We start from the raw sequence: 16,719 nt of genomic DNA, 5'->3' as shown, positions 1-16,719 counted from the left end.
GTGCTACAGGCTTGGGGAAGAGAGGCTGGAAAGCTGTCCGGCAGAGAAAGACGTGGGTGTGCTGATTGACATGAGCCAGCAGTGTGCCCAGGTGGCCAAGGCGGCCAATGGCATCCTAGCCTGTATCAGAAATAGTGTGGCCGGCAGGAGCAGGGAGGTGGTTGTTCCCCTGTACTCGGCACTGGTGAGGCCTCACCTCAAGTACTGTGTTCAGTTTTGGGCCCCTCACTACAAGAAAGACATTGAGTTGCTGGAGCGTGTTCAGAGAAGGGCAACCAAGTTGGTGAGGGGCCTGGAGCACAAGTCTTATGAGGAGCGGCTGAAGGAACTGGGGTTGCTTAGTCTAGAAAAGAGGAGGCTGAGGGGAGACCTTATAGCTTTCTACAGCTACCTGAAAGGAGGTTGTAGTGAGGTGGGTGTTGGTCTCTTCTGTCAGGTGGCTGGAGATAAGACGAGAGGAAATGGCCTCAAGTTGAGGCAAGGGAGGTTTAGATTGGATATTAGGAAAAATTTTTTACTGAGAGGGTTGTCAGGCATTGGAACAGGCTGGCCAGGGAAGTGGTTGAGTCACCATCCCTGGAGATATTCAAAAAGCGAGTGGACAGGGTACTTCAGGACATGGTTTAGTGGGCATGGTTGATGGTTGGACTCGAAGATCTTAAAGGTCTTTTCCAACCTAAATGATTCTATGATTCTAAGTTGGGAGGGGACACAGCCAGGGCACCTGACCCAAACTGGCCAAAGGGTATTCTATACCACATGGCATCATGCCCAATATATAAACTGGGGGGACATGACCTGGGGCGATCGCTGCTTGGGAACTATCTGGGCACCAGTCATCAGGTGGTGAGCAATTGCATTGTGCATCACTTGTTTTGTATATTCCAATCCTTTTATTAGCATTGTCAAGTTATTACTGTTGTTATTATCATTATTAGTTTCTACCTTTCTGTTCTACTAAACTGTTCTTATCTCAACCTGCAACCTTTACCTTTTTTCCCCCGATTCTCTCCCCCATCACACTGGGTGTGGGGGTAGTGAGTGAGTGGCTGCATGGTGCTTAGTTACTGGCTGGGGTTAAACCATGACAACAAAACAAAACTTGCAAAAAGCATCGCAAGTCCAGGTGCAGCTACAGATACAGGTACCATTACAGATACCATTAGAGACACAGATAGTGGTACAATCACAAGTCCCTTTCTGCGTTGGATGAGATGAGCAGCCAACTTTATTGTGCTGGGGGATAGGGGCCAGCACTTGGGGCTGGCGCATGCCTGGTCAGCAGTGTCTTCCAGGCCGGCTGTAAGGTTTTTGTGCCCGCCGCTGTAACCGTGAGCGGTGTCAGATCCGGTCTGGCCCAGGGTGGCTGGAGCAGCTGCTTCTCGCAGGCACTGGGGGGCCTTGGAACAGGCCCAGTGCCAGCTGTCTGTCAGTGCTGGGGCTGCTGCTTTGCAGTGCTGGGAACCTGCAGGACGGTCCCAATGCCAGCTGGCTGGCAGTGCCGAAGGCACTGCTTTCAGCACTCGGGGCTGGCCCATGGCTGGTCCTGCAGTGATTGCCAGGCCGGCTGTATGGCTTTTGTGCCTGCCTTTGAAACTGTGAGTGGTAGTGGATCCGGTCTGGCCCAGGGTGGCTGGAGCAACTGCTACTTTCAGGCACAGGGGAGCTGCAGGATGGCCCCAGTGGCACCTGTTTGATGGTGCTGGGCCTGCTGCTCTCATAGCCCAGGGAGCTGTGGGACAGCCCCGATGCCGCCTGGCTGGTGGTGCTGGGGCTGGCAAGCCCTGAATTTTTTCTTCGGCAGCCGAGCCCTTGTCGAAAATTTTTCCTTTGGCAGCTGAGCCCTCGTCAAAAATTTTTTCTACAGCAGCCGAGCCCTTGTCAAAAAAAAATTCCCCGGCAGCCAAGCCCTCATTGAAAAAATGTCCTCAGCAGTCGAGCCTGTGTTGAAAATTTTTTCTTTGGCAGCCGAGCCCTCGTCGAAAAAAAGTCCCCGGCAGCTGAGCCCTCGTCGAAAATTTTTTCTTCGGCAGCCAAGTCCCCGTTGAAAATTTTTGTTCAGCAGCCGAGTCGTCGTCGAAAAATTTTTGTTCGGCAGCCGCGTCGTTGTTAAAAATTTTTTCTTTGGCAGCCGAGCTCTTGTCGAAAATTTTCTCTTCGGCAGCCGAGTTGTCGTTGAAAAAGTTTTGTTCGGCATCTGAGTCCTCGATGAAATTTTTTTCTTGGGCAGCTGAGCCCTCATCGAAAATTTTTACTTCGGCAGCCGAGCCCTCATCAAAAAAAAGTCCCTGGCAGCCGAGCCCTCCTCAAAATTTTTTTCCTAGGCAGCTGAGCCCTCGTCGAAAATTTTTTTTTGGCAGCATAGCCCTCCTCGAAAAATTTTTCTTTGGAAGCCGAGCCCTCATAAAAAATTTTTTCTTCGGCAGCCGAGCCCACGTCAAATATTTTTTATTCGGCAGCTGAGCCCTCCTTGAAAAATTTTTCTTTGGCACCCGAGCTCTCATCGAAAAAAAAAGTCCCCGGCAGCCGAGCCCTCATCGAAAATTTTTGTTCAGCAGCTGAGACCTCGTCAAAAATTTTTTCTATGGCAGCCGAGCTCTTGTCGAGAAAAAAGTCCCCGAAAAAGACTTTTGAAGGGGGCTCAGCTGGCGCCCAAAATATTTTCGACGGGGGCTCAGCCTGCCCCGAATAAATTTTCAAAGGAGGCTCGGCGTGCCTGAAAAAAACTTTTGAAGGGGGCTCGGCTGGCCCCGAAAAAATTTTCGACAGGGGCTCGGCTGGCCCTGAAAAAATATTCTACGGAAGCTCAGCTGGCACCAAAAAAATTTTCGACGAGGGCTCGGCCGGCGCTGAAAAAATTTTTGACTGGTGCTCGGCAAGCACCGAAATTATTTTAGATGGGGGCTCGGCTGGCCTGCAATAAAATATTTGGCGGGGGCTCGGTCGGCCCTGAAAAAATTTTCGATGGGGGCTCGGTCAGCCCTGAAAAAATTTTCCATGGGGGCTCGGCCAGTGCCACAAATATTTTCAATGTGGCTCGGCCAGCCCCAAAAACATTTTCGACAGGCGCTTGGCTGGCCCTGAAAATATTTTCGATGGGGGTTCGGCCGGCGCCGAAAAAATTTTCGACGGGGGCTTGGCCGGCCCTGAAAAAATTTTCGACGGGGGCTCAGCCGGCACCAAAAATATTTTCACTGGGGGCTAGGCTGGCACCAAAAAAATTTTCGACGGGGGATCGACCAGCACCGAAAATATTTTCGACAGGGGCTCTTTCAGCGCCGAAAAATCTTTTGATGGGGGCTCAGCCAATGCCGAAAAAAGTTTCAACGGGGGCTCAGCCATCCCCATAAAAATTGTCGACGGGAGCTCAGTCGGTGCCGAAAATATTTTCGACGGGGGCTCGGCCAGCCCCGAAAGAACTTTTGATGTGCGCTCGGACAGAACCGAAAATATTTTTGTATGGGGATCAGCCGGCCGGTAAAAAATTATCGACAGGGGCTTGGCCGGCACCGAAAATATTTTCGATGGGGAGTCAGCCAGCACCGAACATATTTTCGACAGGGCTCGGCCACCCTGAAAATATTTTCGACGGGGGTCGGCTGGCGCCGAAAGAATTTTTGACGTGGGCTCAGCCGGCGCCGAAAGAATTTTCGATGGGGGCTCAGTCGGCGCAGAAAAAGATTTTGATGGGGGCTTGGCTGGCCCTGAAAATATATTTGATGGGGGCTCAGCTGGCCCTGAAAAAATTTTCGACGGGGGCTCGGCCAGCACCAAAAAAACTTTTGATGGGGGCTCGTCCATCCCTGTAAAAATTGTCAATGGGGGCTCAGTCTGTGCTGAAAATATTTTTGATGGCAGCTCAGCTGGCCCCGAAAAAATTTTCAGAGGAGGCTCGGCCTGCCCAGAAAAAATTTTTGAATGGGGATCGGCTGGCTGGTAAAAAATTATCGACGGGGGCTCAGCCTGCGCCGAAAATATTTTCGATGGGGAGTCAGCAAGCACCGAACATATTTTCAACAGGGCTCAGCCGCCCCGAAAAAATTTTCGATGGGGGTCGGCTGGCGCTGAAGGAATTTTCGACATGGGCTCAGCTGGTGCTGAAAGAATTTTCGACGTGGGCTCGGCCGGCCCCAAAAAAATTTTCTAAGGGGCTCAGTCACCCCTAAAAAATTTTTGAAAGGGGATCGGCCGGCTGGGAAAAAGTTTTCGATGGGGGCTCGGCCGGCACTGAAATTATTTTCAATGGGGGCTCATCTGGCGCCGAAAAAGATTTCGACGGGGGCTCAACTGGCCCCAAAAAAATGTTCGACAGGGGCTTGGCTGGCGCCGAAAACATTTTCGACGGGAGCTTGGCTGGCCCGTAAAAATTTTCAACGGGGGCTCAGCTGGCCCCTAAAAAATTTTTGATGGGGGCTCAGCCGGCGCCGAAAACATTTTCAACAGGGGCTCGGCCGGTCCTGAAAAAATTTTCGATGGGGGCTCTACCAGCAACGAAAATATTTTCGACGGGGGCTCGTCCGGCTCCGAAAAAATTTTTGACGGGGGCTCAGCCGGCACTGAAAATATTTTCGATGGGGGCTAATCCAGAGCCGAAAAAGATTTCGACGCGGGCTCGACCAGCCGTGAAACAATTTTTGATGAGAGCTCGGCTGGCCCAGAAAAATTTTCGATGGGGGCTCAGCTGGCGCTGAAAATATTTTCGATGGGGGGTCAGCCAGCAGCGCACATATATTTGACGGGGCTTGGCCAGCCCCAAAATAATTTTCGACGGGGCTCTACCACTCTGAAAAAATTTTCGATGGTGGTCGGCCGGCCCCGAAATAATTTTTGATGGGTCTCGGCCCTCCCCGAAAATATTTTTGACGGGGGCTCAGCCAACCCCGAAAATATTTTCGATGGGGCTTCATACGGTGGAGAAAAAAAATTTGTCTTGGCTTGGCCGGCCACGAAAAATTTTTGACGGGGGCTTAGCCAGCCCTAAAAAATTTTCGACAGGGGCTCGGCTGGCCCTGAAAAAATTTTTGACCGCAGCTCAGCCAGCGCCGAAAACATTTTCTACGGGGGCTCAGCCGGCCTCTAAAAAATTTTCAATCGGGGCTCAGCTGGCTCCGAAAACATTTTCAATGGAGGCTCAGCCGGCACCAAAATAATTTTCGATGGGGGCTCGACCTGCACCGAAAATATTTTCAACGGGGGATCGGCCGGCCCCAAAAAAACTTTTCACAGGTGCTCGGTGGGCACCGAAAATATTTTTGACAGTGTCTTGGCCGGCCCAGAAAAAATTTTCAATCAGGGCTCGGCTGGCCCTGAAAAAATTTTCAAAGGGGGCTCGGCCGGCGCCCAAAAACTTTTCAATCAGAGCTCGGCTGGCCCCAAAAAAATTTTTGATGGAGGCTCAGCCGGCACCGAAAATATTTTTGACGGGGGCTTGGCCAGCCCTGAAAATATTTTTGATGGGGCCTCATCTGGCGGAGAAAAAGAATTCGACAGGGGCTCAGGCAGCTCAGAAAAAAATTTTGACGGGGGCTAGGCTGTAACTGGAAATACTTTCGACAAGGCTCGGCTGGCCCCAAAAAATTTTTGACAGGGGCTCAGCCAGCCCCTAAAAAATTTTCGATGGGGGCTTGGCCGGCGCCGAAAAAATTTTCGAGAGGGGCTCAGCCAGCACCAAAAATATTTTCGATCATGGTTTATCTGGTGCCAAAAAAGATTTCGACGGGGGCTCATCCAGCTCCGAAAAAACTTTTGACAGGGATTTGGCTGGCACCGAAAAAATTTTCTACGGGGGCTTGGCCAGCGCCAAAAAGATTCTTGATGGGGGCTCGGCCGGCCTGTGAAAAAATTTTCGACAGGGGCTCAGTTGGCACCGAAAATACTTTCAAAGGGGCCTCGGCCGGCCTGGAAAATATTTTCCACAGGGGCTCGTCCGGCTCCAAAAAAATTTTCGACGGGGGCTGGCCAGCCCCTAAAAAATTTTTGATCGTGGCTCAGACAACGCCGAAAACATTTTTGACAGGGGCTCGGTCGGCTCCGCAAAAATTTTCTACAGGGGCTCAGCTGGCGCCGAGAGTATTTTCGATCGGGCTTGGCCGGCACTGAAAATATTTTCAATCGGGGCTCATCCGGCACTGAAAGAGATTTTGACGGGGGCTAGGCTGGCCCCGAAAGATCTTTTGAAGGGGGCTCTGCTGGCACCAAAAATATTTTTGATGTGGGCTCGGGCGGCTCCAAAAAAATTTTCGACAGGGGCTCAGTCAGCCCCCAAAAAATTTTTGATGGGGGCTCGACCGACCCCGAAAAATTTTTGACAGGGTCTCGGCCGGCCCCGCAAAAATTTTTGATGGGGGCTCGGCCGGTGCCAAAAGAATTTTCGGAGTGGTCTTCTCTGTCCCCATAAATATTTTTGATGGGGGCTCAGCCGGCGCCGAGAATATTTTTGATGGGTGCTCGGACGGCCCTGAAAAAATATTTGATGGGGGCTGGACCAGCCCCGAAAATATTTTTGATGGGGGCTTGGCTGGCCCCGAAAAAATTTTTGATTGGGGCTCAGCCAGGGCTGAAAACATTTTCGATGTGGGCTCGGTTGGCCCTGAAAAAATTTTCGACAGGGGCTCGGCCGGCGCAGAAAATATTTTCAACGGATGCTCGGACGGCACCGAAAATATTTTCGATGGGGGATCAGCCGGCGCTGAAAATATATTCGACGGGGGCTCGGCCAGCCCCGAAAAAATTTTCGACCGGGGCTCGGCTGGCCCCGAAAAAATGTTTGACGGCGGCTCAGCCGTCCTTGTAACAATTTTCAATGGGGGCTCATCTGGCAGCAAAAAAGATTTCGACGGGGGCTCGGCCGGCCCCGAAAAAATTTTCGATGGGGGCTTGGCTGGTCCCAAAACAATTTTCGATGGGGGCTCTGTCGGCGCCAAAAAAACTTTTCACGATGGCTTGGCCAGCAGTGAAAATATTTTCGATGGGGGCTCGGCCGGCGCCGAAAGAATTTTCGATGGGGGCTCAGCCGGCCCCTAAAAAATTTTCAATGGGGGCTCGGCCGGCTCCAAAAACATTTTCGATGGGGGATCGGTCGACCCTGAAATATTTTCGACGGGGGCTCAGCTGGGTCCGAAAAAATTTTCAAAGGGAGCTCAGCCAGCCCTTAAAAAATTTTCGATGAGGGCTCTGCCGGCACCAAAAAAACTTTTGATGGGGTCTCAGTTGGCACAGAAAATATTTTTGACGGGTGCTTGGCCAGGTCCGAAAAAATTTTCGATGGGAGCTCAGCCGGCCCCTAAAAAATTTTTGATCAGGGCTCAGCCGCGCTGAAAAAATGTTCGACAGCGGCTCAGCCATCCTCATAAGAATTTTCGATGGGGGCTCATCCGGCGGCGAAAAAGATTTCGACGGGGGCTCGGCCAGCCCCGAAAAATTTTTCAATGGGGGCTCGGCCAGCCCCAAAAATATTTTCAACAGGGGCTCGGCCGACCCTGAAAAAATTTTCAATGGGGGCTCAGCCTGCTTCGAAAATATTTTCAACAGGGGTTCGGCCTGCGCCGAAAAAATTTTCGACGGGGGCTTGGCCGGCACTGAAAATATTTTCGACAGGTGCTCTGCCATCCCTTAAAAAATTTTTGATGGGGGCTCTGCTGGCACTGAAAAAATGTTCAACGGCAGCTTGGCCGTCCTCGTAAAAATTTTCGAGATGGGCTCAGCTGGCCCCGAAAATATTTTTGACAGGGGCTTGGCTGGCGCCGAAAAATTTTTGATGGGGGCTCGGCCGGCACTGAATATATTTTCAATGGGGGCTAATTCAGTACTGAAAAATTTTCGACGGGGGCTCGGCTGTCACTGAAAATATTTTTGATGCGGGGTAATCCGGCGCCAAAAAGGATTTCTACGGGGGCTTGGCCAGCCCCGAAAAAATTTTCGATGGGGGCTCTGGGGGCCCCGAAAAAATTTTCGACAGGGGCTCTGCCAGCCCATAAAAAAATTTCAACGGGGGCTCAGCCGGCCCCGAAAACATTTTCGATGGGGGCTCGGCCAGCACTGAAAATATTTTTGACAGGGGCTTGGCCAGCCCTGAAAAAATTTTCAACAGGGGATCGGACGGCGCCGAAAGAATTTTCGATGGGGGCTAGCCGGCCCCGAAAAAAGTTTCGACGGGTGCTCGGCCGGCACTGAAAATGTTTTTGATGGGGGCTCGGCCGGCCCCAAAAAAATTTTCGATGGGGGCTTGGCCAGCCCCAAAAAAATTTTCGATGGGGGCTCGGCCGGCACTGAAAATTTTTTCGACAGGTGGTCAGCCAGCCCTTAAAAAATTTTTGATGGGGGCTCTGCCGGCACCAAAAAAACTTTTGATGGGGTCTCAGTTGGCACAGAAAATATTTTCGACGGGGGCTCGGCCTACCCCGGAAAAACTTTCGACGGGTGCTCGGCCGGGTCCGAAAAAATTTTTGATGGGAGCTCAGCCGGCCCCTAAAAAATTTTTATCGGGGCTCAGCCGCACCGAAAAAATGTTTGACGGGGGCTCGGCCGTCCTTGTAAAAATTTTTGAGATGGGCTGAGCTGGCCCTGAAAATATTTTCAACAGGGGCTTGGCTGGCGCCGAAAAAATTTTCGACTTCGGCTCGGCCGTCACTGAAAATATTTTCAATGGGGGGTAATCCGGTGCTGAAAATTATTTCGACGGGGGCTTGGTCGGCCCCAAAAAAATTTTTGACTGCGGCTCGGCCGGCACCGAAAAATTTTTGACAGGGGCTCAGCTGGCAGTGAAAATATTTTCAATGGGGGCTAATCCGGCCCTGAAAAAGATTTCGACGGGGGTTCGGCCGGCCCTGAAAAAATTTTCGAGAGGGCTCGGTTGTCCCGCAAAAAACTTTCAATGGGGGCTTGGTCAGCCCTGAAAAAATATTCGACGGGGGCTCAGATGGCCCCGAAAAAATTTTCGACGTGCGCTCAGCTGGCCCTGAAAAAATTTTCAGCGGGGGCTCGGCTGGCCCCGAAAATATTTTTGATGGGGTCTTGGCCGGCCCCCAAAAAATTTTCGAGGGGGGCTTGGCCAGTCCAGAAAAAATTATCGATAGGAGCTCGACTGGCACTGAAAATATTTTCGATCATGGCTTATCTGGTGCCGAAAAAGATTTCAACGAGGGATCGTCCAGCCCCGAAAAAACTTTTGACACGGACTCAGCTGGCACCAAAAATATTTTTGACGGGGGCTCGGCCGGCCCCGAAAATATTTTCGATGGGGGCCCGGCTGGCACCGAAAAAACTTGACGGGGGCTCTGTGGGGAGAGATTTGAAGGAATCAGACAGGGCGGCGGGCACTGCTCCGTTGTTAGTAGGGGATGTGCTGGAACTTGTAGGCTATAAACCTTGGGAGGCCTGATAAGGGAAACAGAGAGGCGCTGATGTGTTGGGGAATTACTGACCCATGAGTCATGCTCGATAAAGGGCTGGAACTTAGAGTCTTTTGCAAAAATAGCTTAGTTGCTGACAGTCCAATTGCTAAAGTTTAAGTAGCTACCAATTAGCGCGTGCTGATAAGAACTCTGGAGTATAATAACCAAATCAGTTTAAAAAAACCCGCGTCTTCTAATTTTCTATATAAACGAGTGTTATATACAATAAAACGACACTCTTTGCTTGCATCAAGCTGTGTCCCATCTCAATCGTGGCAGGGCTTGGCTGGCGCCGAAAAAACATTTAACGGGGGTTCGGCCGGCGCCGAAAATATTTTCGATGGGGGCTCAGCCGGCACTGAAAATATTTTTGACGGGAGCTCAGCCGGCCGGCGCCGTAACAATTTTCGAAGGGGGCTTGGCGGGCACTGAAAATACTTTCGACGAGGCTCGGCTGTTTCCGAAAAAGTTTTCGACGGGGGCTTGGCTGGCCGCAAAAAAATATTTGATGGGGGCTCGGCTGGCCCCAAAAAAATTTTCGATGGGGGCTCTGCCAGCACCAACAACATTTTTGACAGGGGCTTGGACGGCCCCGAAACAATCTTCGAGAGGGGCTCGTCCGGCCCCGAAAATATTTTCAATGGGGGCTCTGCCGGCCCCGACAAAATTTTCAACAGGTGCTCAGCTGGCCCCGAAAAAATTTTCGAGAGGGGCTCAGCCAGTGCTGAAAAAATTTTCAGTCAGGGCTTGACCGGCCCTAAAAAGTTTTTGAGAGGAGGTCAGCCGGTGACGAAAAGATTTTCATTCGGGGCTCGACCGGCCCCGTAAAAATTTTCAATGGGGGCTCGGCCGGCACCGAAAATATGTTCGATGGGGGCTCGGCTGGCCCCGAAAAAGTTTTCGACGGGGGCTTGGCTGGCCCTGAAAAAATTTTCAACAGGTGCTCAGCTGGCACCAAAAATATGTTCGACGGGGTCTCGGCCATCGCTGAAAAGGTTTTTGACGGGGGCTCGGCTGGCCCCGAAAATATTTTCGACGGGGGCTTGGCCAATGCCGAAAATGTTTTTGAAGCAGCTTAGGCCGGCACAGAAAATATTTTCGATGGGGGCTCGGCCGGCCCTGAAAATATTTCTAACAAACAGGGACTTGGCCAGTCCCGAAAAAATTTTCGACGAGGGCTCGGCCGTTGCCGAAAAAGTTTTCGATGGGGGTTCGGCTGGCCCCAAAAATATTTTCGACGGGGGCTTGGCTGGCGCCGAAAAAACTTTTGATGAGAGCTCGGCCGGCACCGAAAATTTTTTTGACATGTCTTGGCTGGCACCAAAAAAAGTTTTGAGAGGGGCTCAGCTGGCGACGAAAGAATTTTCAACGTGGGCTCAGCCGGCAACAAAAACATTTTCGATGGGTCTAATCCGGAGCGAAAAAGATTTTGACTGGTGCTCAGCCGGCCCCGAAAATATTTTCTACGGGGGCTAGGCTGGTGCCGAAAGATTTTTTGACAGGAGCTCATCCAGCCCCAAAAAAATTTTCGACAGGGGCTCAGCCGGCCCGAAAATATTTTCGACCGGGACTCGGCCGGTGCCGAAAATAATTTCGATGACGCTTGGCCGGCTATGAAAAAATTTTCGACGGGGGCTTGCCCAGCCCCAAAAATATTTTCGACGGGGGCTCAACCAGTGCCAAAAAAATTTTCGATCGGGGCTTGGCCGGCCCCAAAAAAGTTTTCGAAGGGGGCTTAGCTGACAACGAAAATATTTTCGATGTGGGCTCAACCGGCACCGAAAATATCTTCGACAGGGGCTCGACTGGCGCTGAAAAAATTTTCGATCAGGGCTCGACCAGCCCCAAAAAAGTTTTCGAGAGGAGGTCAGCCGGCTACGGAAAAATTTTCGATCAGGGCTCGATGTGCCCTGAAAAAATTTTTCGACGGGAGCTCAGCCGGCGCTGAAAAAATTTTCAACAGGGGCTCGGCCGTCCTTGTAAAAATTTTCGACTGGCGCTGTGCTGTTCCCGAAAAAATTTTTGATGGGGGTTCGGCTGGCGCCAAAAGTATTTCCAACGGGGGCTTGGCCAACCCCAAAAAAATTTTCGATGGGATCTCGGCCGTCGCCGATAATTTTTCGACAGGGGCTCAGGCGGCCCTGAAATAATTTTTGACAGGGGCTTAGCTGGCCTGAAAAATATTTTCGACGGGGGCTCTGCTGGCTCCGAAAATATTTTTGATGGGGTCTAGGCCGGCCCCGAAAATATTTTCAACAGGGGCTTGGCCGGCCCCGAAAATATTTTCGATGGGGGATCGGCCGGCACTGAAAATATTTTCAAGGGGGGCTCAACGGGCCGGCGCCGTAACAATTTTCGAAGGGGCCTTGTCCAGCACCGAAAATACTTTCAACGAGACTCGGCTGGCCCCGAAAAATTTTCGATGGGGGATCACCTGGCCCCTAAAAAACTTTTGACGGGGGCTCGGCCGGCCCCGAAAAAAGTTTCGATGGGGGCTCGGGCGGCACCGAAAATATTTTCGATGGTGGCTCAGCCAGACCCAAAAAACTTTTCGGTTGGGGCTCGGACGGCGCCGAAAGATTTTTCGATGGGATCTCAGCTGGCCCCTAAAAAATTTTCAACAGGGGCTCTGCCAGCCCCTAAAAAATTTTCAACGGGGGTTCTGCCAGCCCTGAAAATATTTTTGACGGGTGCTCGGCTGGCACTGAAAATCTTTTGACGAGGGATCGGCCGGCACCAGAAATATTTTTGATGGCGGCTTGGCCAGCCCCGAAAATATATTCGATCGGGGCTCGGCTTGCGCTGAAAAAATTTTCCACAGGGGCTCGAGTGGCCCCGGCAAAATTTTTGAGAGGGCTCTGCCGGCGACAAAAAAATTTTCGATCAGGGCTCGAACGGGCTCCGAAAAAATATTTGAGAGGGGCTCGGCTGGCGACAAAAAAATTTTAGATAGGGGCTCGACCGGCCCCGAAAATATTTTTGACGGGGGCTCAGCCAGCCTCGAAAGAATTTTCAAAGAAGGCTCGGCTGGCAACGAAAATATTTTCGATGGGGGCTCAGCCGGCAACAAAAAAATTTTCAATCAGGGCTCAACCAGTCCTGAAAATGATTTCGAGAGGGGCTTGGCCGGCGACAAAAAAATTTTCGATTGGGGCTCGACCGGCCCCAAAAAAATTTTCGACGGGGGCTTGGCCGGCCCCGAAAATATTTTCGATGGGGGCTTGGCCAGCAACAAAAATATTTTTGATGGGTCTAATCCAGAGCCAAAAAAGATTTTGATGGGGCCTCGGCCGTCCCCGTAAAAATTTTCGACATGGGCTCAACCGGCGCCGAAAAAATTTTTGATGGGGCCTTGGCTGGCACTGAAAATATTTTCGACGGGGGCTTAGCCGGACAGCGCCATAACAATTTTCGAAGGGGGCTCAGCCGGCACTGAAAATTCTTTCGATGAGTCTCGGCCGGCCCCGAAAAACTTTCAACAGGGGCTCAGCCGGCCCCTAAGAAATTTTCAATGGAGGCTCGTCCGGCACCAAAAAAATTTTCAACGTGGCTCGACCAGACCCGAAAAAGTTCTCAACGGGGGCTCGGCCGGCCCAGAAAATATTTTCGATGGTGGCTCAGCCGGCACCGGCAATATTTTCAATGGGGGCTTGTCTGGCCCCAAAAAAATTTTCAACGTGGGCTTGACCAGACCCGAAAAAGTTCTCGACGGGGGCTCGACCGGCTCCGAAAAAATTTTTGAGAGGTGCTCGGCCAGCGACAACAAAATTTCCGATCAGGGCTTGACTGGCCCCAAAAACATTTTTGAGAGGGTCTCGGCTGCCGCCGAAAAAATTTTTGACAAGGGCTTGGCTGGTGCTGAAAAAATTTTTGACGGGGGCTCGGCCGGCACCGAAAAAATTTTTGACGGGGTCTTGGCTGGCCCTGAATATATTTTTGATGGGCGCTCGGCCGACACTGAAAATGTTTTTGATGGGGGCTAATCTGGCGCTGAAAAAGATTTCGATGGGGGCTTGGCCGGCCCCAAAAATATTTTTGACGGGAGCTGACCCTACAGGGTAGGCCCGGTATACCTATCTGACATTCCGAGGTAGAACCAGTTCCCCCACTGGTACTCCAGGGTTGTACCGGAACCCTTAATGTTGCGCCGGAGTATACCTTCTGTCCCTACAGGCGCGCTGGTTTAGACCCGGCCTCCCTACCTGACCCGCCAGGGTAGGCCCGGTATCCCTACCGGATGCTTCGCGGTAGGCCTGGCGCCCCTACCGGACGTTCTGGGGTAGTACCGGTACCCCCACCGGTATTCTGCAGTAGTATCGGTATACCCACTTGGTACTCCCGGGTTGTACCGGAACCCTTACTGGTGCGCTGGGGTACACCTGCTGTCCCTACGAGCGTGTGGGGTTAGACCCGCCCTTCCCACCTGACCCTCCGGGTTATGCCCGGTGTCCCTACCCGACATTCTGGGGTAGAACCGGTTCCCCCACTGGTACTCTGCGGTTGTACCGGAACCCTTTGTGATGCGCCGGAGTTCACCTGTTGTCCCTACGGGCGCGCCCTGTTAGACCCGGCCTCCCTTCCTGACCCTCCAGGGTAGGCCTGGTATCCCTACCTGATGCTCTGGGGTAGGCCTGGCGCCCCTACCCGACGCTCCGGGGTAGTACCGGTACCTCTACTGGCACGTAGGGGTACACCTGCTGACCCTAGGGGCGCGCGTGTGTAGACCCGGATTCCCTACCTGACCCTCCGCGTTAGGCCCGGCATCCCTACCCGACGATACGGGGTTGAACTGGTTCCCCCACTGGTACTCTGGGTTTGAACCAGAACCTTTTATGATGCGCCGGAGTACACCTGTTGTCCGTACAGGCACGCTGGGTTAGACCCGGCCTCCCTTCCTGACCCTTCAGGGTAGGCCTGGTATCCCTACCTGATGCTGCGGGGTAGTCCTGCCGCCCCTACCCAATGCTCTGGAGTAGTACCGGTACCTCTACTGGCACTTAGGGGTACACCTGCTGACCCTAGTGGCGCGCATGGGTAGACCCGGCCTCCCTACCTGACCCTCCGTGGTAGGCCTGCTATCCTTACCCGACGATCCGGGATAGTACTGGTACCCCCCACCGGTATTCTGCAGTAGTATTCGTACAACCACCGGTACTCCCGGGTTGTACCAGAACACTAACTGGTGCTCCGGGGTACACCTGCTTTCGCTATGGGCGCGCGGGGTTAGACCCGCCCTTCCTACCTGACCCTCTGGGTTAGGCCTGGCATCCCTACCCGATGTTCCGGGGTAGAACCGGTTCCCCCACCGGTACTCTGGGGTAGTACCGGAACCCCTACTGGTGCTCTGGGGTACACCTGCTGTCCCTACTATCGTGCGGGTGTAGACCCACCCTTCCTACCTGACCCTATGCGTTAGGCCCGTTATCCCTACCCGACTCTCTGGGGTAGTACCCGTTCCTCTATTGGCGCTTAAGCGTACACCTGTTGACACTACGGGCGTGCGTGGGTAGACCCACCCTTCCTACCTGACCCTCCGGGGTAGGCCCAGTATCCCTACCCGACGTTCCATGATAGTTCCGGTGCCCCCATTGGTACTCCCAGGTTGTACCAGAACCCTTACTGGTGCGCCAGGGTACACCGGCTGTCCCTACTAGTGCGGGGGGTATACCCGCCCTTCCTATCTGACCCTCCGGGTAAGGCCCGGTATCCCTAACTGATGCTCCGGGGTAGGCCTGGCGTCCCTACCTGACCCTCCGTGGTAGCCACGGTATCCTTACCCAATGAACCGGGGTAGTACAGGTACCCCCACCGGTACTCTGGGGTAGTATCTGTACACCCACCGGTACTCTGGGGTATTACCGGAACCCCTACTGGTGCTCCGGGGTACATCTGCTGTCCCTTCTAGTGCGCGGGTGTAGACCCACCCTTCCTACCTGACCCTCTGCTGAGGCTTGTTATGCCTACCCAAAGCTCTGGGGTAGTACCGGTACCTCTACGGGTGCTTAAGCGTACACCTGCTGACATGACGGGCGTGCATGGGTATACCCGGCGTCCCTACCTGGCCCTCCATGGTAGGCCCGTTATCCCTACCCGATGTTCCGGGATAGAACCGGTTTCCCCACCGGTACTCTGGGGTTGTACCAGAACCCTTTGTGATGCACCGGAGTACACCTGTTGTCCCTACGGGTGCGCGGTGTTAGACCCGGCCTCCCTTCCTGACCCTTTAGGATATGCCTGGTATCCCTACCTGATGCTGCAGCGTAGGCCTGGCGCCCCTACCCAATGCTCCGGGGTAGTACCGGTACCTCTACTGGCACTTAGGGGTACACCTGCTGTCCCTACGGGTGTGCGTGGGTAGACCCGGCCTCCCTACCTGATCCTCCAGGGTAGACCCAGTATCCTCACCCGACGCTCCGGGGTAGTACTGGTACCCCCACCGGTATTCTGCGGTAGTATCGGTACAACCACCGGTACTCCCGGGTTGTTCCAGAACACTAACTGGTGCTCCGTGGTACATCTTATTTTGATATGGGCGTGCGGGGTTAGGCCCGCCCTTCCTACCTGACCCTCCACATTAGGCCTGGTATCCCTACCCGATGTTCCGGGGTAGAACCGGTTCCCCCTCCGGTACTCTGGGGTTGTACTGGAACCCTTTGTGATGCGCAGGAGTACATTTGTCGTACCTACTGGCGCACAGTTTTAGACCCGGCCTCCCTTCCTTACCCTACTGGGTAGGCTCGGTATCCCTACCTGATGCTCCACGTTAGGCCTGGCGCCTCTACCTGATGTTCTGGAGTAGTACTGGTACCCCCACCAGTACTCCGCAGTAGTATCGGTATACCTACCGGTACTACCGGGTTGTACCGGAACCCTTAATGGTGCGCCGGGCTACACCTACTGACCCTACGGGCGCACGGGGTTAGACCCGCCGTTCCTACCTGACCCTCCGGGTGAGGCCCGGTATCCCTACCTGATGCTCCGGGGTAGTACCGGTACCCCCACCGGTACTCCAGGGTAGCACCGGAAGCCCTACTGGTGTGCCGCGGTACACCTGCTGTCCCTACTAGTGCTCGGGGTACGACCTGGCCTCCCTATCTGACCCTTTGTGGTAGGCCCGTTATCCCTACCTGACGTTCCGTGGTAGTATCGGTACACCTACCGGTACTCCCGGGTTGTAACCCTTACTGGTGTACCAGGGTACAACTGCTGAGCATACGGGCACGTGGGTTTAGACCCGCCCTTCCTAGCTGACTCTCCAGATTAGGCCCAGTATCCCTACCTGATGCTCTGGGGTAGTACCAGTACCCCCACCGGTACTCTGGGGTAG

The sequence above is a fragment of the Haliaeetus albicilla genome, chromosome 12, assembly GCF_947461875.1.
Source record: "Haliaeetus albicilla chromosome 12, bHalAlb1.1, whole genome shotgun sequence".
In the NCBI taxonomy this organism is placed as follows: domain Eukaryota; kingdom Metazoa; phylum Chordata; class Aves; order Accipitriformes; family Accipitridae; genus Haliaeetus; species Haliaeetus albicilla.
This window is presented reverse-complemented; position numbering follows the sequence as displayed.